This window comes from Canis lupus, chromosome 22, assembly GCF_048164855.1.
Source record: "Canis lupus baileyi chromosome 22, mCanLup2.hap1, whole genome shotgun sequence".
NCBI classification, from domain to species: Eukaryota; Metazoa; Chordata; class Mammalia; order Carnivora; family Canidae; genus Canis; species Canis lupus.
The window spans coordinates 54,487,892-54,510,599 of NC_132859.1; positions in this window are offsets into that span (position 1 = coordinate 54,487,892).

The window sequence follows — 22,708 nt, forward strand, 5'->3', positions numbered from 1 at the left end:
GCAGTGTGGAACTGTGAGGGACTGAGGCTGAGCTCAACTCTCAGAAGTAAGATGCTTTTGGACAAGGCGTTCAGCTACCCTCTCACGTATGGAACTTAGTATGTAGCACCAGTCTACCACAGGAATTACTAGGAAATCGCTGGACTGAGCTTGGAGGCAGTAGTCTTGTGTGCCGGGTGATTCCAATTAGCTCTCCCAACACTTCCGTCAAACAGCGAGACTAGGCCTTTTAGAAGCCAAGGTTACCAGCAGGCTGGCTGTGGAGGTACAGGTCATAAGCTCAACTCTCAGAAGTGTGTATGCATGGGAGGCAGATGTCTGCTACCCACTCGGACATGGGAGTTGGAACCTAGCTACACTGTGATTGAAGAAGGCCATTTGAAATCGCTGTATTCAACTCAGATACACGGGAGTTCAGGCCCAGTGCTCACACATGCTTTTCCCGCAACCTCTCCCAGCCACTAACATAAGGATGTTAGCAGCTACTCCTACAGTCAGGCAGGATGCGGGAGGGTTCTGCGCTGTCCTCAGTTCTCACAGGGAAGCATGTCTTGAAGCCAGCTGTCAACTAGCTGCATTCCTATGGCAGTGAGAAGGTAGCAGTACTCTGAGTCAGGAGGTTCCAAGATTACCACTCTACTGCACCTGGAGATACCCTCCAGGTCTGCATTGTTAACTTGTACTCAGAAGCCTCTGGCAATCGTCTCTGGTGAAGTCGTGTGAAACTCACTCTGCAGGCAGTGAGGAACTGTGAGGGACTGAGGCTGAGCTCAACTCTCAGAAGTACGATGCTTTTGGACAAGGCGTTCAGCTACCTTCTCAGATATGGAACTTAGTATGAGCACCTGTCTACCATAAGAATTACTGGGAAATCGTGAATTGAGCTTGGAGGCACTCGTCTTGTGTGCCGGGAGATTCCAATTACCTCTCTCAGCACTTCCGTCAAACAGCGAGCCTAGGCCTTTTAGAAGCCAAGGGTACCAGCAGGCTGGATGTGGAGGTACAGGCCATAAGCTCAACTCTCAGAAGTGTGTATGCATGGGAGGCAGATGTCTGCTACCCGCTCGTACATGGGATTTGGAACCTAGCTACACTCTGGTTGAGGAAAGCCGTTGGAAATCGCTGTATTCAACTCAGATACACGGGAGTTCAGGCCCAGTGCTCACACATGCTTTTCCCGCAACCTCTCCCAGCCACTAACATTAGGATGTTAGCAGCTACTCCTACAGTCAGGCAGGATGCGGGAGGGTTCTGCCCTGTCCTCAGCTCTCACAGGGAAGCATGTTTGAAGCCAGCTGTCAACTAGCTGCATTCCTATGGCAGTGAGAAGGTAGCAGTATTCTGAGTCAGGAGGTTCCAAGATTACCAGTATACTGCAACTGGGGATACCCTCCAGGTCTGCATTGTTCCCCTGCGTCTCAGAAGCCTCTGGCAAACGTCTCTGCTGAAGACCTGCGAAACTCACTCTGCAGGCAGTGTGGAACTGTGAGGGACTGAGGCTGAGCTCAACTCTCAGAAGTAAGATGCATTTGGACAAGGCGTTCAGCTACCCTCTCACGTATGGAACTTATTATGTAGCACCAGTCTACCACAGGAATTACTAGGAAATCGCTGGACTGAGCTTGGATGCACTAGTCTTGTGTGCCGGGTGATTCCAATTACCTCTCCCAACACTTCCGTCAAACAGCGAGCCTAGGCCTTTTAGAAACCAAGGGTACCAGCAGGCTGGCTGTGGAGGTACAGGCCATAAGCTCAACTCTTAGAAGTGTGTATGCATGGGAGGCAGATGTCTGCTACCCACTCGGACATGGGAGTTGGAACATGGCTACACTCTGATTGATGAAAGCCGTTGGAAATCGCTGTATTCAACTCAGATACACGGGAGTTCAGGCCCAGTGCTCACACATGCTTTTCCCGCAACCTCTCCCAGCCACTAACATTACGATGTTAGCAGCTACTCCTACAGTCAGGCAGGATGCGGGAGGGTTCTGCCCTGTCCTCAGCTCTCACAGGGAAGCATGTCTTGAAGCCAGCTGTCAACTAGCTGCATTCCTATGGCAGTGAGAAGGTAGGAGTATTCTGAGTCAGGAGGTTCCAAGATTACCAGTCTACTGCACCTCGGGATACCCTCCAGGTCTGCATTGTTACCCTGCGTCTCAGAAGCCTCTGGCAAACGTCTCTGCTGAAGACCTGCAAAACTCACTCTGCAGGCAGTGTGGAACTGTGAGGGACTGAGGCTGAGCTCAACTCTCAGAAGTAAGATGCTTTTGGACAAGGCGTTCAGCTACCCTCTCACGTATGGAACTTAGTATGTAGCACAAGTCTAATAGGAATTACTAGGAAATCGCTGGACTGAGCTTGGAGGCACTCGTCTTGTGTGCCAGGTGATTCCAATTACCTCTCCCAACACTTCCGTCAAACAGAGAGCCTAGGCCTTTTAGAAGCCAAGGGTACCAGCAGGCTGGCTGTGGAGGTACAGGCCATAAGCTCAACTCTCAGAAGTGTGTATGCATGGGAGGCAGATGTCTGCTACCCACTCGGACATGGAGGTTGGAACCAGCTACACTGTGATTGAAGAAGGCCATTGGAAATCGCTGTATTCAACTCAGATACACGGGAGTTCAGGCCCAGTGCTCACACATGCTTTTCCCGCAACCTCTGCCAGCCACTAACATTAGGATGTTAGCAGCTACTCCTACAGTCAGGCAGGATGCGTGAGGGTTCTGCACTGTCCTCAGCTCTCACAGGGAAGCATGTCTTGAAGCCAGCTGTCAACTAGCTGCATTCCTATGGCAGTGAGAAGGTAGCAGTACTCTGAGTCAGGAGGTTCCAAGATTACCACTCTACTGCACCTGGAGATACCCTCCAGGTCTGCATTGTTAACTTGTACTCAGAAGCCTCTGGCAATCGTCTCTGGTGAAGACGTGTGAAACTCACTCTGCAGGCAGTGTGGAACTGTGAGGGACTGAGGCTGAGCTCAACTCTCAAAAGTAAGATGCTTTTGGACAAGGCGTTCAGCTACCTTCTCACATATGGAACTTAGTATGTAGCACCTGTCTACCACAAGAATTACTGGGAAATCGTGAATTGAGTTGGAGGCACTCGTCTTGTGTGCCGGGAGATTCCAATTACCTCTCCCAGCACTTCCGTCAAACAGCGAGCCTAGGCCTTTTAGAAGCCAAGGGTACCAGCAGGCTGGCTGTGGAGGTACAGGCCATAAGCTCAACTCTCAGAAGAGTGTATGCATGGGAGGCAGATGTCTGCTACCCACTCGGACATGGGAGTTGGAACCTGGCTACAATCTGATTGATGAAAGCCGTTGGAAATCGCTGTATTCAACTCAGATACACGGGAGTTCAGGCCCAGTGCTCACACATGCTTTTCCCGCAACCTCTCCCAGCCACTAACATAAGGATGTTAGCAGCTACTCCTACAGTCAGGCAGGATGCGGGAGGGTTCTGCTCTGTCCTCAGCTCTCACAGGGAAGCATGTCTTGAAGCCAGCTGTCAACTAGCTGCATTCCTATGGCAGTGAGTAGGTAGCAGTACTCTGAGTCAGGAGGTTCCAAGATTACCACTCTACTGCACCTGGAGATACCCTCCAGGTCTGCATTGTTAACTTGTACTCAGAAGCCTCTGGCAATCGTCTCTGGTGAAGACGTGTGAAACTCACTCTGCAGGCAGCGTGGAACTGTGAGGGACGGAGGCTGAGCTCAAATCTCAGAAGTAAGATGCTTTTGGACAAGGCGTTCAGCTACCTTCTCACATATGGAACTTAGTATGTAGCAACTGTCTACCACAAGAATTACTGGGAAATCGTGAATTGAGCTTGGAAGCACTCGTCTTGTGTGCCGGGAGATTCCAATTACCTCTCCCAGCACTTCCGTCAAACAGCGAGCCTAGGCCTTTTAGAAGCCAAGCCTTATCGAACCAGCAGGCTGGATGTGGAGGTACAGCCCATAAGCTCAACTCTCAGAAGAGTGTATTCATGGGAGGCAGATGTCTGCTACCCGCTCGTACATGGGATTTGGAACCTAGCTACACCCTGATTGATGAAAGCCGTTGGAAATCGCTGTATTCAACTCAGATACACGGGAGTTCAGGCCCAGTGCTCACACATGCTTTTCCCGCAACCTCTCCCAGCCACTAACATTAGGATGTTAGCAGCTACTCCTACAGTCAGGCAGGATGCGGGAGGGTTCTGCCCTGTCCTCAGCTCTCACAGGGAAGCATGTCTTGAAGCCAGCTGTCAACTAGCTGCATTCCTATAGCAGTGAGAAGGTAGCAGTACTCTGAGTCAGGAGGTTCCAAGATTACCAGTCTACTGCACCTTGGGATACCCTCTAGGTGTCCATTCTTACCCTGCGTCTCAGAAGCCTCTGGCAAACGTCTCTGCTGAAGACCTGGGAAACTCTCTCTGCAGGCAGTGTGGAACTGTGAGGGACTGACGGTGAGCTCAACTCTCAGAAGTAAGATGCTTTTGGACAATGCGTTCAGCTACCCTCTCACGTATGGAACTTAGTATGTAGCACCAGTCTACCTCAGGAATTCCTAGGACATCGCTGGACTGAGCTTGGAGGCACTCGTCTTGTGTGCCGGGTGATTCCAATTACCTCTCCCAGCACTTCCGTCAAACAGCGAGCCTAGGGCTTTTAGAAGCCAAGGGCACCATCAGGCTGGATGTGGAGGTACAGGCCATAAGCTCAACTCTCAGAAGTGTGTATGCATGGGAGGCAGATGTCTGCTACCCACTCGGACATGGGAGTTGGATCCTGCTACACTCTGATTGATGAAAGCCGTTGGAAATCGCTGTATTCAACTCAGATACACCGGAGTTCAGGCCCAGTGCTCACACATGCCTTTCCCACAACCTCTCCCAGCCACTAATATAAGGATGTTAGCAGCTACTCCTACAGTCAGGTAGGATGCGGGAGGGTTCTGCCTTGTCCTCAGCTCTCACAGGGAAGCATGTCTTGAAGCCAGCTGTCAACTAGCTGCATTCCTAAAGCAGTGAGAAGGTAGCAGTACTCTGAGTCAGGAGGTTCCAAGATTACCAGTCTACTGCACCTGGGGATACCCTCTAGGTCTGCATTGTTAACCTGGGTCTCAGAAGACTCTGGCAAACGTCTCGGATGAAGACCTGCGAAACTCACTCTGCAGGCAGTGTGGAACTGTGAGGGACTGAGGGTGAGCTCAACTCTCAGAAGTAAGATGCTTTTGGACAAGGCGTTCAGCTACCCTCTCACGTATGGAACTTAGTATGTAGCACCAGTCTACCCCAGGAATTACTAGGAAATCGCTTGATTGAGCTTGGAGGCACTCGTCTTGTGTGCCGGGAGATTCCAATTACCTCTCCCAGCACTTCCGTCAAGCAGCGAGACTAGGCCTTTTAGAATCCAAAGGTACCAGCAGGCTGGCTGTGGAGGTACAGGCCATAAGCTCAACTCTCAGAAGTGTGTATGCATGGGAGGCAGATGTCTGCTACCCGCTCGTACATGGGATTTGGAACCTAGCTACACTCTGGTTGAGGAAAGCCGTTGGAAATCGGTGTATTCAACTCAGATACACGGGAGTTCAGGCCCAGTGCTCACACATGCTTTTCCCGCAACCTCTGCCAGCCAGTAACATAAGGATGTTAGCAGCTACTCCTACACTCAGGCAGGATGCGTGAGGGTTCTGCCCTGTCCTCAGCTCTCACAGGGAAGCATGTCTTGAAGCCAGCTGTCAACTAGCTGCATTCCTATAGCAGTGAGAAGGTAGCAGTACTCTGAGTCAGGAGGTTCCAAGATTACCACTCTACTGCACCTGGAGATACCCCCCAGGTCTGCATTGTTAACTTGTACTCAGAAGCCTCTGGCAATCGTCTCTGGTGAAGACGTGTGAAACTCACTCTGCAGGCAGTGTGGAACTGTGAGGGACTGAGGCTGAGCTCAACTCTCAGAAGTAAGATGCTTTTGGACAAGGCGTTCAGCTACCTTCTCACATAAGGAACTTAGTATGTAGCACCTGTCTACCACAAGAATTACTGGGAAATCGTGAATTGAGCTTGGAGGCACTCGTCTTGTGTGCCGGGAGATTCCAATTACCTCTCCCAGCACTTCCGTCAAACAGCGAGCCTAGGCCTTTTAGAAGCCATGGGTACCAGCAGGCTGGATGTGGAGGTACAGGCCATAAGCTCAACTCTCAGAAGTGTGTATGCATGGGAGGCAGATGTCTGCTACCCGCTCGTACATAGGATTTGGAACCTAGCTACACTCTGGTTGAGGAAAGCCGTTGGAAATTGCTGTATTCAACTCAGATACACGGGAGTTCGGGCCCAGTGCTCACACCTGCTTTTCCGCAACCTCTCCCAGCCACTAACATTAGGATGTTAGCAGCTACTCCTACAGTCAGGCAGGATGCGGGAGGTTCTGCCCTGTCCTCAGCTCTCACAGGGAAACATGTCTTGAAGCCAGCTGTCAACTAGCTGCATTCCTATGGCAGTGAGAAGGTAGCAGTACTCTGAGTCAGGAGGTTCCAAGATTACCAGTCTACTGCACCTGGGGATACCCTCCAGGTCTGCATTGTTACCCTGCATCTCAGAAGCCTCTAGCAAACGTCTCTGCTGAAGACCTGCGAAACTCACTCTGCAGGCAGTGTGGAACTGTGAGGGACTGAGGCTGAACTCAACTCTCAGAAGTAAGATGCTTTTGGACAAGGCGTTCAGCTACCCTCCCGTATGGAACTTAGTATGTAGCACCAGTCTACCACAGGAATTACTAGGAAATCACTGGACTGTGCTTGGAGGCACTAGTCTTGTGTGCCGGGTGATTCCAATTACCTCTCCAGGCACTTGCGTCAAACAGCGAGCCTAGGCCTTTTAGAAGCCAAGGGTACCAGCAGGCTGGCTGTGGAGGTACAGGCCATAAGCTCAACTCAGAAGTGTGTATGCATGGGAGGCAGATGTCTGCTACCAACTCGGACATGGGAGTTGGAACATGGCTACACTCTGATTGAAGAAAACCGTTGGAAATCGCTGTATTCAACTCAGATACACGGGAGTTCAGGCCCAGTGCTCACACATGCTTTTCCCTCAACCTCTCCCAGCCACTAACATAAGGATGTTAGCAGCTACTCCTACAGTCAGGCAGGATGCGGGAGGGTTCTGCCCTGTCCTCAGCTCTCACAGGGAAGCATGTCTTGAAGCCAGCTGTCAACTAGCTGCATTCCTATGGCAGTGAGAAGGTAGCAGTACTCTGAGTCAGGAGGTTCCAAGATTACCACTCTACTGCACCTGGAGATACCCTCCAGGTCTGCATTGTTAACTTGTACTCAGAAGCCTCTGGCAATCGTCTCTGGTGAAGACGTGTGAAACTCACTCTGCAGGCAGTGTGGAACTGTGAGGAACTGAGGCTGAGCTCAACTCTCAGAAGTAAGATGCTTTTGGACAAGGCGTTCAGCTACCTTCTCACATATGGAACTTAGTATGTAGCACCTGACTACCACAAGAATTACTGGGAAATCGTGAATTGAGCTTGGAGGCACTCGTCTTGTGTGCCGGGCGATTCCAATTACCTCTCCCAGCACTTCCGTCAAACAGCGAGCCTAGGCCTTTTAGAAGCCAAGCCTTTTCGAACCAGCAGGCTGGATGTGGAGGTACAGGCCATAAGCTCAACTCTCAGAAGTGTGTATGCATGGGAGGCAGATGTCTGCTACCCGCTCGTACATGGGATTTGGAAACTAGCTACTCTCTGATTGATGAAAGCCGTTGGAAATCGCTGTATTCAACTCAGATACACGGGAGTTCAGGCCCAGTGCTCACACATGCTTTTCCCGCAACCTCTCCCAGCCACTAACATAAGGATGTTAGCAGCTACTCCTACAGTCAGGCAGGATGCGGGAGGGTTCTGCCCTGTCCTCAGCTCTCACAGGGAAGCATGTCTTGAAGCCAGCTGTCAACCAGCTGCATTCCTATGGCAGTGAGAAGGTAGCAGTATTCTGAGTCAGGCGGTTCCATGATTACCAGTCTACTGCAACTGGGTATACCCTCCAGGTCTGCATTGTTACCCTCGTCTCAAAAGCCTCTGGCAAACGTCTCTGCTGAAGACCTGCGACACTCACTCTGCAGAAAGTGTGGAACTGTGAGGGACTGAGGCTGAGCTCAACTCTCAGAAGCAAGATGATTTTGGACAAGGCGTTCAGCTACCCTCTCACGTATGGAAATTAATATGTAGCACCAGTCTACCACAGGAATTACTAGGAAATCGCTGGACTGAGCTTGGAGGCACTAGTCTTGTGTGCCGGGTGATTCCAATTACCTCTCCTAGCACTTCCGTCAAACAGCGAGCCTAGGCCTTTTAGAAGCCAAGGGTACCAGCAGGCTGGCTGTGGAGGTACAGGCCATAAGCTCAACTCTCAGAAGTGTGTATGCATGGGTTGCAAATGTCTGCTACCCACTCGGACATGGGAGTTGGAACCTGGCTACACTCTGATTGATGAAAGCCGTTGGAAATCGCTGTATTCAACTCAGATACACGGGAGTTCAGGCCCAGTGCTCACACATGCTTTTCCCGCAACCTCTCCCAGCCACTAACATAAGGATGTTAGCAGCTACTCCTACAGTCAGGCAGGATGCGGGAGGGTTCTGCCCTGTCCTCAGCTCTCACAGGGAAGCATGTCTTGAAGCCAGCTGTTAACGAGCTGCATTCCTATGGCAGTGAGAAGGTAGCAGTACTCTGAGTCAGGAGGTTCCAAGATTACCAGTCTACTGCACCTGGGGATACCCTCCAGGTCTGCATTGTTACCCTCGTCTCAAAAGCCTCTGGCAAACATCTCTGCTGAAGACCTGCGACGCTCACTCTGCAGGAAGTGTGGAACTGTGAGGGACTGAGGCAGAGCTCAACTCTCAGAAGTAAGATGCTTTTGGACAAGGCGTTCAGCTACCTTCTCACATATGGAACTTAGTTTGTAGCACCTGTCTACCACAAGAATTACTGGGAAATCGTGAATTGAGCTTGGAGGCACTCGTCTTGTGTGCCGGGAGATTCCAATTACCTGTCCCAGGACTTCCGTCAAACAGCGAGCCTATGCCTTTTAGAAGCCAAGCCTTTAGAACCAGCAGGCTGGATGTGGAGGTACTGGCCATAAGCTCAACTCTCAGAAGTGTGTATGCATGGGAGGCAGATGTCTGCTACCCGCTCGTACATGGGAGTTGGAACCTGGCTACACTCTGATTGATGAAAGCCGTTGGAAATCGCTGTATTCAACTCAGATACACGGGAGTGCAGGCCCAGTGCTCACACATGCTTTTCCCGCAACCTCTCCCAGCCTCTAACATAAGGATGTTAGCAGCTACTCCTATAGTCAGGCAGGATGCGGGAGGGTTCTGCCCTGTTCTCAGCTCTCACAGGGAAGCATGTCTTGAAGCCAGCTGTCAACTAGCTGCATTCCTATGGCAGTGAGAAGGTAGCAGTATTCTGAGTCAGGAGGTTCCAAGATTACCAGTCTAATGCACCTGGGGATAACCTTCAGATCTGCATTGTTACCCTGCGTCTCAGAAGCCTCTGGCAAACGTCTCTGCTGAAGACCTGCGAAACTCACTCTGCAGGCAGTGTGGAACTGTGAGGGACTGAGGCTGAGCTCAACTCTCAGAAGTAAGATGCTTTTGGACAAGGCGTTCAGCTCCCTTCTCACATATGGAACTTAGTATGTAGCACCTGTCTACCACAAGAATTACTGGGAAATCGTGATTGAGCTTGGAGGCACTCGTCTTGTGTGCCGGGAGATTCCAATTACCTCTCCCAGCACTTGCGTCAAACAGCGAGCCTAGGCCTTTTAGAAGCCAAGGGTACCAGAAGGCTGGCTCTGGAGGTACAGGCCATAAGCTCAACTCTCAGAAGTGTGTATGCATGGGAGCAGATGTCTGCTACCCACTCGGACATGGGAGTTGGAACCTAGCTACACTGTGATTGAAGAAGGCCATTGGAAATCGCTGTATTCAACTCAGATACACGGGACTTCAGGCCCAGTGCTCACACATGCTTTTCCCGCAACCTCTCCCAGCCACTAACATAAGGATGTTACCAGCTACTCCTACAGTCAGGCAGGATGCGGGAGGGTTCTGCCCTGTCCTCAGCTCTCACAGGGAAGCATGTCTTGAAGCCAGCTGTCAACTAGCTGCATTCCTATGGCAGTGAGAACGTAGCAGTACTCTGAGTCCGGAGGTTCCAAGATTACCACTCTACTGCACCTGGAGATCCCCTCCAGGTCTGCATTGTTAACTTGTACTCAGAAGCCTCTGGCAATCGTCTCTGGTGAAGACGTGTGAAACTCACTCTGCAGGCAGTGTGGAACTGTGAGGGACTGAGGCTGAGCTCAACTCTCAGAAGTAAGATGCTTTTGGACAAGGCGTTCAGCTCCCTTCTCACATATGGAACTTAGTATGTAGCAACTGTCTACCACAAGAATTACTGGGAAATCGTGATTGAGCTTGGAGGCACTCGTCTTGTGTGCCGGGAGATTCCAATTACCTCTCCCAGCACTTGCGTCAAACAGCGAGCCTAGGCCTTTTAGAAGCCAAGGGTACCACAGGCTGGATGTGGAGGTACAGGCCATAAGCTCAACTCTCAGAAGTGTGTATGCATGGGAGGCAGATGTCTGCTACCCACTCGTACATGGGATTTGGAACCTAGCTACACTCTGTCTGAGGAAAGCCGTTGTAAATCGCTGTATTCAACTCAGATACACGGGAGTTCAGGCCCAGTGCTCACACATGCTTTTCCCGCAACCTCTCCCAGCCACTAACATTAGGATGTTAGCAGCTACTCCTACATTCAGGCAGGATGCGGGAGGGTTCTGCCCTGTCCTCAGCTCTCACAGGGAAGCATGTCTTGAAGCCAGCTGTCAACTAGCTGCATTCCTATGGCAGTGAGAAGGTAGCAGTATTCTGAGTCAGGAGGTTCCAAGATTACCACTCTACTGCACCTGGGGATACCCTCCAGGTCTGCATTGTTACCCTGCGTCTCAGAAGCCTCTGGCAAACGTCTCTGCTGAAGACCTGCGAAACTCACTCTGCAGGCAGTGTGGAACTGTGAGGGACTGAGGCTGAGCTCAACTCCCAGAAGTACGATGCTTTTGGACCAGGCGTTCAGCTACCCTCTCACGTATGGAACTTAGTATGTAGCCCCAGTCTACCACAGGAATTACTAGGAAATCGCTGGACTGAGCTTGGAGGCACTAGTCTTGTGTGCCGGGTGATTCCAATTACCTCTCCCAACACTTCCGTCAAACAGCGAGCCTAGGCCTTTTAGAAGCCAAGGGTACCAGCAGGCTGGCTGTGGAGGTACAGGCCATAATCTCAACACTCAGAAGTGTGTATGCATGGGAGGCCGATGTCTGCTACCCACTCGGACATGGGAGTTGGAACCTAGCTACACTGTGATTGAGAAGGCCATTGGAAATCACTGTATTCAACTCAGATACACGGGAGTTCAGGCCCATTGCTCACACATGCTTTTCCCGCAACCTCTCCCAGCCACTAACATAAGGATGTTAGCAGCTACTCCTACAGTCAGGCAGGATGCGGGAGGGTTCTGCCCTGTCCTCAGCTCTCACAGGGAAGCAGGTCTTGAAGCCAGCTGTCAACTAGCTGCATTCCTATGGCAGTGAGAAGGTAGCAGTACTCTGAGTCAGGAAGTTCCAAGATTACCACTCTACTACACCTGGAGATACTCTCCAGGTCTGCATTGTTAACTTGTACTCAGAAACCTCTGGCAATTGTCTCTGGTGAAGACGTGTGAAACTCACTCTGCAGGCAGTGAGGAAATGTGAGGGACTGAGGCTGAGCTCAACTCTCAGAAGTAACATGCTTTTGGACAAGCCGTTCAGCTACCCGCTCACGTATGGAACTTAGTATGTAGCACCAGTCTACCACAGGAATTACTAGGAAATCGCTGGACTGAGCTTGGAGGCACTAGTCTTGTGTGCCGGGTGATTCCAATTACCTCTCTCAACACTTCCGTCAAACAGCGAACCTAGGCCTTTTAGAAGCCAAGGGTACCAGCAGGCTGGCTGTGGAGGTACAGGCCATAAGCTCAACTCTCAGAAGTGTGTATGCATGGGAGGCAGATATCTGCTACCCACTTGGACAGGGGAGTTGGAACCTGGCTACACTCTGATTGAGGAAAGCCGTTGGAAATCGCTGTATTCAACTCAGATACACGGGAGTTCAGGCCCAGTGCTCACACATGCTTTTCCCGCAACCTCTCCCAGCCTCTAAAATAAGGATGTTAGCAGCTACTCCTACAGTCAGGCAGGATGCGGGAGGGTTCTGCCCTGTCCTCAGCTCTCCCAGGGAAGCATGTCTTGAAGCCAGCTGTCAACTAGCTGCATTCCTATGGCAGTGAGAAGGTAGCAGTACTCTGAGTCAGGAGGTTCCAAGATTACCACTCTACTGCACCTGGAGATACCCTCCAGGTCTGCATTGTTAACTTGTACTCAGAAGCCTCTGGCAATCGTCTCTGGTGAAGACGTGTGAAACTCACTCTGCAGGCAGTGTTGGAACTGTGAGGGACTGAGGCTGAGCTCAACTCTCAGAAGTAAGATGCTTTTGGACAAGGCGTCAGCTACCCTCTCACGTATGGAACTTAGTATGTAGCACCAGTCTACCACGGGAATTACTGGGAAATCGTGAATTGAGCTTGGAGGCACTCGTCTTGTGTGCCTGGTGATTCCAATTACCTCTCCCAGCACTTCCGTCAAACAGCGAGCCTAGGCCTTTTAGAAGCCAAGGGTACCAGCAGGCTGGCTGTGGAGGTACAGGCCATGAGCTCAACTCTCAGAAGTGTGTATGCATGGGAGGCAGAAGTCTGCTACCCGCTCGAACATGGGATTTGGAACCTAGCTACACTCTGACTGATGAAAGCCGTTGGAAATCGCTGTATTCAACTCAGATACACGTGAGTTCAGGCCCAGTGCTCACACATGCTTTTCCCGCAACCTCTCCCAGCCACTAAAATTAGGATGTTAGCAGCTACTCCTACAGTCAGGCAGCATGCGGGAGGGTTCTGCCCTGTCCTCAGCTCTCTCAGGGAAGCATGTCTTGAAGCCAGCTAGCTGTCAACTAGCTGGATTCCTATGGCAGTGCGAAGGTAGCAGTATTCTGAGTCAGGAGGTCCATGATTACCAGTCTACTGCACCTGGGGATACCCTCCACGTCTGCATTGTTACCCTGCGTCTCAGAAGCCTCTGGCAAACGACTCTGCTGAAGACCTGCGAAACTCACTCTGCAGGCAGTGTGGAACTGTGAGGGACTGAGGCTGAGCTCAACTCTCAGAAGTAAGATGCATTTGGACAAAGCGTTCAGCTACCTTCTCACGTATGGAACTTAGTATGTAGCACCAGTCTACCACGGGAATTACTAGGAAATCGCTGGACTGAGCTTGGAGGCACTAGTCTTGTGTGCCGGGTGATTCCTATTACCTCTCCCAACACTTCGGTCAAACAGCGAGCCTAGGCCTTTTAGAAGCCAAGGGTACCAGCAGGATGGCTGTGGAGGTACAGGCCATAAGCTCAACTCTCAGAAGTGTGTATGCATGGGAGGCAGATGTCTGCTACCCACTCGGACATGGGAGTTGGAACCTGGCTACACTCTGATTGATGAAAGCCGTTGGAAATCGCTGTATTCAACTCAGATACACGGGAGTACAGGACCAGTGCTCACACAAGCTTCTCCCGCAACCTCTCCCAGCCACTAACATTAGGATGTTAGCAGCTACTCCTACAGTCAGGCAGGATGCGGGAGGGTTCTGCCCTGTACTCAGCTCTCACAGGGAAGCATGTCTTGAAGCCAGCTGTCAACTAGCTGCATTCCTATGGCAGTGAGAAGGTAGCAGTACTCTGAGTCAGGATGTTCCAATATTACCACTCTACTGCACCTGGAGATTCCCTCCAGGTCTGCATTGTTAACTTGTACTCAGAAGCCTCTGGCAATCGTCTCTGCGGAAGACGTGCGAAACTCACTCTGCAGGCAGTGTCGAACTGTGATGGACTGAGGGTGAGCTCAACTCTCAGAAGTAAGATGCTTTTGGACAAGGCGTTCAGCTACCTTCTCACATATGGAACTTAGTATGTAGCACCTGTCTAACACAAGAATTACTGGGAAATCGTGAATTGAGCTTGGAGGCACTCGTCTTGTGTGCCGGGAGATTCCAATTACCTCTCCCAGCACTTCCGTCAAACAGCGAGCCTAGGCCTTTTAGAAGCCAAGGGTACCAGCAGGCTGGGTGTGGAGGTACAGGCCATAACCTCAACTCTCACAAGTGTGTATGCATGGGAGGCAGATGTCTGCTACCCGCTCGTACATGGGATTTGGAACCTAGCTACACTCTGGTTGAGGAAAGCCGTTGGAAATCGCTGTATTCAACTCAGATACACGGGAGTTCAGGCCCAGTGCTCACCATGCTTTTCCCTCAACCTCTCCCAGCCACTAACATTAGGATGTTAGCAGCTACTCCTACATTCAGGCAGGATGCGGGAGGGTTCTGCCCTGTCCTCAGCTCTCACAGGGAAGCATGTCTTGAAGCCAGCTGTCAACTAGCTGCATTCCTATGGCAGAGAGAAGGTAGCAGTATTCTGAGTCAGGAGGTTCCAAGATTACCAGTCTACTGCATCTGGGGATACCCTCCACGTCTGCATTGTTACCCTGCGTCTCAGAAGCCTCTGGCAAACGTCTCTGCTGAAGACCTGCGAAACTCAATCTGCAGGCAGTGTGGAACTGTGAGGGACTGAGGCTGAGCTCAACTCTCAGAAGTAAGATGCATTTGGACAAGGCGTTAAGCTACCCTCTCACGTATGGAACTTAGTATGTAGCACCAGTCTACCACAGGAATTACTAGCAAATGGCTGGACTGAGCTTGGAGGCACTAGTCTTGTGTGCCGGGTGATTCCAATTACCTCTCCCAACACTTCCGTCAAACAGCAAGCCTAGGCCTTTTAGAAGCCAAGGGTACCAGCAGGCTGGCTGTGGAGGTACAGGCCATAAGCTCAACTCTCAGAAGTGTGTATGCATTGGAGGCAGATGTCTGCTACCCACTCGGACATGGGATATGGAACTTGGCTACACTCTGATTGATGAAAGCCGTTGGAAATCGCTGTATTCAACTCAGATACACGGGAGTTCAGGCCCAGTGCTCACACATGCTTTTCCCTCAACCTCTCCCAGCCACTAACATGAGGATGTTAGCAGCTACTCCTACAGTCAGGCAGGATGCGGGAGGGTTCTGCCCTGTCCTCAGCTCTCACAGGGAAGCATGTCTTGAAGCCAGCTGTCAACTACCTGCATTCCTATGGCAGTGAGAAGGTAGCAGTACTCTGAGTCAGGAGGTTCCAAGATTACCACTCTACAGCACCTGGAGATACCCTCCAGGTCTGCATTGTTAACTTGTACTCAGAAGCCTCTGGCAATCGTCTCTGGTGAAGACGTGTGAAACTCACTCTGCAGGCAGTGTGGAACTGTGAGGGACTGAGGCTGAGCTCAACTCTCAGAAGTAAGATGCTTTTGTCAAGGCGTTCAGCTACCTTCTCACATATGGAACTTAGTATGTAGCACCTGTCTACCAAAGAATTACTGGGAAATCGTGAATTGAGCTTGGAGGCACTCGTCTTGTGTGTCGGGAGATTACAATTACCTCTCCCAGCACTTCCGTCAAACAGCAAGCCTACGCCTTTTAGAAGCCAAGGGTACCAGCAGGCTGGCTGTGGAGGTACAGGCCATAAGCTCAACTCTCAGAAGTGTGTATGCATGGGAGGCAGATGTCTGCTACACGCTCGTACATGGGATTTGGAACCTAGCTACACTCTGGTTGAGGAAAGTCGTTGGAAATCGCTGTATTCAACTCAGATACACGGGAGTTCAGGCCCAGTGCTCACACATGCTTTTCCCGCAACATCTCCCAGCCACTAACATTAGGATGTTAGCAGCTACTCCTACAGTCAGGCAGCATGCGGGAGGGTTCTGCCCTGTCCTCAGCTCTCTCAGGGAAGCATGTCTTGAAGCCAGCTAGCTGTCAACTAGCTGCATTCCTATGGCAGTGAGAAGGTAGCAGTATTCTGAGTCAGGAGGTTCCAAGATTACCAGTCTACTGCACCTGGGGATACCCTCCAGGTCTGCATTGTTACCCTGCGTCTCAGAAGCCTCTGGCAAACGTCTCTGCTGAAGACCTGCGAAACTCACTCTGCAGGCAGTGTGGAACTGTGAGGGACTGAGGCTGAGCTCAACTCTCAGAAGTAAGATGCATTTGGACAAGGCGTTCAGCTACCCTCTCACGTATGGAACTTAGTATGTAGCACCAGTCTACCACAGGAATTACTAGGAAATGGCTGGACTAAGCTTGGAGGTACTAGTCTTGTGTGCCGGGTGATTCCAATTACCTCTCCCAAAACTTCCGTCAAACAGCGAGCCTAGGCCTTTTGGAAGCCAAGGGTACCAGCAGGCTGGATGTGGAGGTACAGGCCATAAGCTCAACTCTCAGAAGTGTGTATGCATGGGAGGCAGATGTCTGCTACCCACTCGGACATGGGATATGGAACCTGGCTACACTCTGATTGATGAAAGCCGTTGGAAATCGCTGTATTCAACTCAGATACACGGGAGTTCAGGCCCAGTGCTCACACATGCTTTTCCCGCAACCTCTCCCAGCCACTAAAATAAGGATGTTAGCAGCTACTCCTACAGTCAGGCAGGATGCGGGAGGTTTCTGCCCTGTCCTCAGTTCTCACAGGGAAGCATGTCTTGAAGCCAGCTGTCAACTAGCTGCATTCCTATGGCAGTGAGAAGGTAGCAGTACTCTGAGTCAGGAGGTTCCAAGATTACCACTCTACTGCACCTGGAGATACACTCCAGGTCTGCATTGTTAACTTGTACTCAGAAGCCTCTGGCAATCGTCTCTGGTGAAGACGTGTGAAACTCACTCTGCAGGCAGTGTGGAACTGTGAGGGACTGAGGCTGAGCTCAACTCTCAGAAGTAAGATGTTTTTGGACAAGCCGTTCACCTACCTTCTCACATATGGAACTTAGTATGTAGCACCTGTCTACCACAAGAATTACTGGGAAACCGTGAATTGAGCTTGGAGGCACTCGGCTTGTGTGCCGGAAGTTTCCAATTACCTCTCCCAGCACTTCCGTCAAACAGCGAGCCTAGGCCTTTTAGAAGCCAAGCCTTTTCGAACCAGCAGGCTGGATGTGGAGGTACAGGCCATAAGCTCATCTCTCAGAAGTGTGTATGCATGGGAGGCAGATGTCTGCTACCCGCTCGAACATGGGATTTGGAACCTAGCTACACTCTGACTGATGAAAGCCGTTGGAAATCGCTGTATTCAACTCAGATACACGGGAGTTCAGGCCCAGTGCTCACACATGCTTTTCCCGCAACCTCTCCCAGCCACTAAAATTAGGATGTTAGCAGCTACTCCTACAGTCAGGCAGCATACGGGAGGGTTCTGCCCTGTCCTCAGCTCTCTCAGGGAAGCATGTCTTGAAGCCAGCTAGCTGTCAACTAGCTGGATTCCTATGGCAGTGCGAAGGTAGCAGTATTCTGAGTCAGGAGGTCCATGATTACCAGTCTACTGCACCTGGGGATACCCTCCACGTCTGCATTGTTACCCTGCGTCTCAGAAGCCTCTGGCAAACGTCTCTGCTGAAGACCAGCGAAACTCACTCTGCAGGCAGTGTGGAACTGTGAGGGACTGAGGGTGAGCTCAACTCTCAGAAGTAAGATGCTTTTGGACAAGGCGTTCAGCTAACTCTCACGTATGGAACTTAGTATGTAGCACGAGTCTACCCCAGGAATTACTAGGAAATCGCTGGACTGAGCTTGGAGGCACTAGTCTTGTGTGCCGGGTGATTCCAATTACCTCTCCCAGCACTTCCGTCAAACAGCGAGCCTAGGCCTTTTAGAAGCAAAGGGTACCAGCAGGCTGGCTGTGGAGGTACAGGCCATAAGCTCAACTCTCAGAAGTGTGTATGCATGGGAGGCAGATGTCTGCTACCCACTCGGACATGGGAGTTGGAACCTGGCTACACTCTGATTGATGAAAGCCGTTGGAAATCGCTGTATTCAACTCAGATACACGGGAGTTCAGGCCCAGTGCTCACACATGCTTTTCCCGCAACCTCTCCCAGCCACTAACATAAGGATGTTAGCAGCTACTCCTACAGTCAGGCAGGATGCGGGAGGGTTCTGCCCTGTCTTCAGCTCTCACAGGGAAGCATGTCTTGAAGCCAGCTGTCAACTAGCTGCATTCCTATGGCAGTGAGAAGGTAGCAGTACTCTGAGTCAGGAGGTTCCAAGTTTACCACTCTACTGCACCTGGAGATACCCTCCATGTCTGCATTGTTAACTTCTACTCAGAAGCCTCTGGTAATCGTCTCTGATGAAGACGTGTGAAACTCACTCTGCAGGCAGTGTGGAACTGTGAGGGACTGAGGCTGAGCTCAACTCTCAGAAGTAAGATGCTTTTGGACAAGGCGTTCAGCTAACTCTCACGTATGGAACTTAGTATGTAGCACGAGTCTACCCCAGGAATTACTAGGAAATCGCTGGACTGAGCTTGGAGGCACTAGTCTTGTGTGCCGGGTGATTCCAATTACCTCTCCCAGCACTTCCGTCAAACAGCGAGCCTAGGCCTTTTCGAAGCCAAGGGTACCAGCAGGCTGGATGTGGAGGTACAGGCCATAAGCTCAACTCTCAGAAGTGTGTATGCATGGGAGGCAGATGTCTACTACCCGCTCGTACATGGGATTTGGAACCTAGCTACACTCTGGTTGAGGAAAGCCGTTGGAAATCGCTGTATTCAACTCAGATACACGGGAGTTCAGGCCCAGTGCTCACACATGCTTTTCCCGCAACGTCTCCCAGCCACTAACATTCGGATGTTAGCAGCTACTCCTACAGTCAGGCAGGATGCGGGTGGGTTCTGCCCTGTCCTCAGCACTCACAGGGAAGCATGTCTTGAAGCCAGCTGTCAACTAGCTGCATTCCTATGGCAGTGAGAAGGTAGCAGTATTCTGAGGCAGGAGGTTCCAAGATTACCAGTCTACTGCTCCTGGGGATACCCTCCAGGTCTGCATTGTTACCCTGCGTCTCAGAAGCCTCTGGCTAACGTCTCTGCTGAAGACCTGCGAAACTCACTCTGCAGGCAGTGTGGAACTGTGAGGGACTGAGGCTGAGCTCAACTCTCAGAAGTAAGATGCTTTTGGACAAGGCGTTCAGCTACCCACTCACGTATGGAACTTAGTATGTAGCACCAGTCTGCCACAGGAATTACTAGGAAATCGCTGGACTGAGCTTGAAGGCACTAGTCTTGTGTGCCTTGTGATTACAAATACCTCTCCCAACACTTCCGTCAAACAGCGAGCCTAGGCCTTTTAGAAGCCAAGGGTACCAGCAGGCTGGATGTGGAGGTACAGGCCATAAGCTCAACTCTCAGAAGTGGGTATGCATGCGAGGCAGATGTCTGCTACCCACTCGGACATGGGAGTTGGAACCTGGCTCTACTCTGATTGATGAAAGCCGTTGGAAATCGCTGTATTCAACTCAGATACACGGGAGTTCAGGCCCAGTGCTAACACATGCTTTTCCCGCAACCTCTCCCAGCCATTAACATTAGGATGTTAGCAGCTACTCCTACAGTCAGGCAGGATGCGGGAGGGTTCTGCCCTGTCCTCAGCTCTCCCAGGGAAGCATGTCTTGAAGCCAGCTGTCAACTAGCTGCATTCCTATGGCAGTGAGAAGTAGCAGTACTCTGAGTCAGGAGGTTCCAAGATTACCACTCTACTGCACCTGGAGATACCCTCCAGGTCTGCATTGTTAACTTGTACTCAGAAGCCTCTGGCAATCGTCTCTGGTGAAGACGTGTGAAACTCACTCTGCAGGCTGTGTGGAACTGTGAGGGACTGAGGGTGAGCTCAACTCTCAGAAGTAAGATGCTTTTGGACAAGGCGTTCAGCTACCTTCTCACATATGGAACTTAGTATGTAGCACCTGTCTACCACAAGAATTACTGGGAAATCGTGAATTGAGCTTGGAGGCACTCGTCTTGTGTGCCGGGAGATTCCAATTGCCTCTCCCAGCACTTCCGTCAAACAGCAAGCCTAGGCCTTTTAGAAGCCAAGGGTACCAGCAGGCTGGATGTGGAGGTACAGGCCATAACCTCAACTCTCAGAAGTGTGTATGCATGGGAGGCAGATGTCTGCTACCCGCACGTACATGGGATTTCGAACCAAGCTACACTCTGGTTGAGGAAAGCCGTTGGAAATCGCTGTATTCAACTCAGATACACGGGAGTTCAGGCCCAGTGCTCACACATGCTTTTCCCGCAACCTCTCCCAGCCACTAACATTAGGATGTAAGCAGCTATTCCTACAGTCAGGCAGGATGCGGGAGGTTTCTGCCCTGTCCTCAGCTCTCCCAGGGAAGCATGTCTTGAAGCCAGCTGTCAACTAGCTGCATTCCTATGGCAGTGAGAAGGTAGCAGTACTCTGAGTCAGGAGGTTCCAAGATTACCACTCTACTGCACCTGGAGATACCCTCCAGGTCTGCATTGTTAACTTGTACTCAGAAGCCTCTGGCAATCGTCTCTGGTATAGACGTGTGAAACTCACTCCACAGGCAGTGTGGAAGTGTGAGGGACTGAGGGTGAACTCAACTCTCAGAAGTAAGATGCTTTGATCAAGGCGTTCAGCTACCTTCTCACATATGGAACTTAGTATGTAGCACCAGTCTACCACAGGAATTACTAGGAAATCGCTGGACTGAGCTTGGAGGCACTAGTCTTGTGAGCCGGGTGATTCCAATTACCTCTCCCAGCACTTCCGTCAAACAGCGAGCCTAGGCCTTTTAGAAGCCAAGGGTACCAGCAGGCTGGATGTGGAGGTACAGGCCATAAGCTCAACTCTCAGAAGTGTGTATGCATGGGAGGCAGATGTCTGCTACCCACTCGGACATGGGATATGGAACCTGGCTACACTCTGATTGATGAAAGCCTTTGGAAATCACTGTATTCAACTCAGATACACGGGAGTTCACGCCCAGTGCTCACACATGCTTTTCCCGCAACCTCTCACAGCCACTAACGTAAGGATTTTAGCAGCTACTCCTACAGTCAGGCAGGATGCGGGAGGGTTCTGCCCTGTCCTCAGCTCTCACAGGGAAGCATGTCTTGAAGCCAGCTGTCAACTAGCTGCATTCCTATGGCAGTGAGAAGGTAGCAGTACTCTGAGTCAGGAGGTTCCAAGATTACCACTCTACTGCACCTTGAGATACCCTTCAGGTCTGCATTGTTAACTTGTACTCAGAAGCCTCTGGCAATCGTCTCTGGTGAAGACCTGCGAAACTCACTCTGCAGGCAGTGTGGAACTGTGAGGGACTGTGGCTGAGCTCAACTCTCAGAAGTAAGATGCATTTGGACAAGGCGTTCAGCTACCCTCTCACGTATGGAACTTAGTATGTAGCACAAGTCTACCACAGGAATTACTAGGAAATCGATGGACTGAGCTGGAGGCACAGGTCTTGTGTGCCGTGTGATTCCAAATACCTCTCCCAACACTTCCGTCAAACAGCGAGCCTAGGCCTTTTAGAAGCCAAGGGTACCAGCAGGCTGGATGTGGAGGTACAGGCCATTAGCTCAACTCTCAGAAGTGTGTATGCATGGGAGGCAGATGTCCGCTACCCACTCGGACATGGGATATGGAACCTGGCTACACTCTGATTGAGGAAAGCCGTTGGAAATCGCTGTATTCAACTCAGATACACGGGAGTTCAGGCCCAGTGCTCACACATGCTTTTCCCGCAACCTCTCCCAGCCACTAACATAAGGATTTTAGCAGCTACTCCTACAGTCAGGCAGGATGCGGGAGGGTTCTGCCCTGTCCTCAGCTCTCACAGGGAAGCATGTCTTGAAGCCAGCTGTCAACTAGCTGCATTCCTGTGGCAGTGAGAAGGTAGCAGTACTCTGAGTCAGGAGGTTCCAAGATTACCACTCTACTGCACCCGGAGATACCCTCCAGGTATGCATTGTTAACTTGTACTCAGAAGCCTCTGTCAATCGTCTCTGCTGAAGACCTGCGAAACTCACTCTGCAGGCAGTGTGGAACTGTGAGGGACTGAGGCTGAGCTCAACTCACAGAAGTAAGATGCTTTTGGACAAGGCGTTCAGCTACCCTCTAACGTATGGAACTTAGTATGTAGCACCAGTCTACCACAGGAATTACTAGGAAATCGTTGGACTGAGCTTGGAGGCACTAGTCTTGTGTGCCGGGAGATTCCAATTACCTCGTCCAGCACTTCCGTCAAACAGCGAGCCTAGGCCTTTTAGAAACCAAGGGTACCAGCAGGCTGGATGTGGAGGTACAGGCCATAAGCTCAACTCTCAGAAGTGTGTATGCATGGGAGGCAGATGTCTGCTACCCGCTCGTACATGGGATTTGGAACCTAGCTACACTCTTGTTGAGGAAAGCCATTGGAAATCGCTGTATTCAACTCAGATACACGGGAGTTCAGGCCCAGTGCTATCAAATGCTTTTCCCGCAACCTCTCCCAGCCACTAACATTATGATGTTAGCAGCTACTCCTACAGTCAGGCAGGATGTCGGAGGGTTCTGCCCTGTCATCAGCTCTCACAGGGAAGCATGTCTTGAAGCCAGCTGTCAACTAGCTGCATTCCTATGGCAGTGA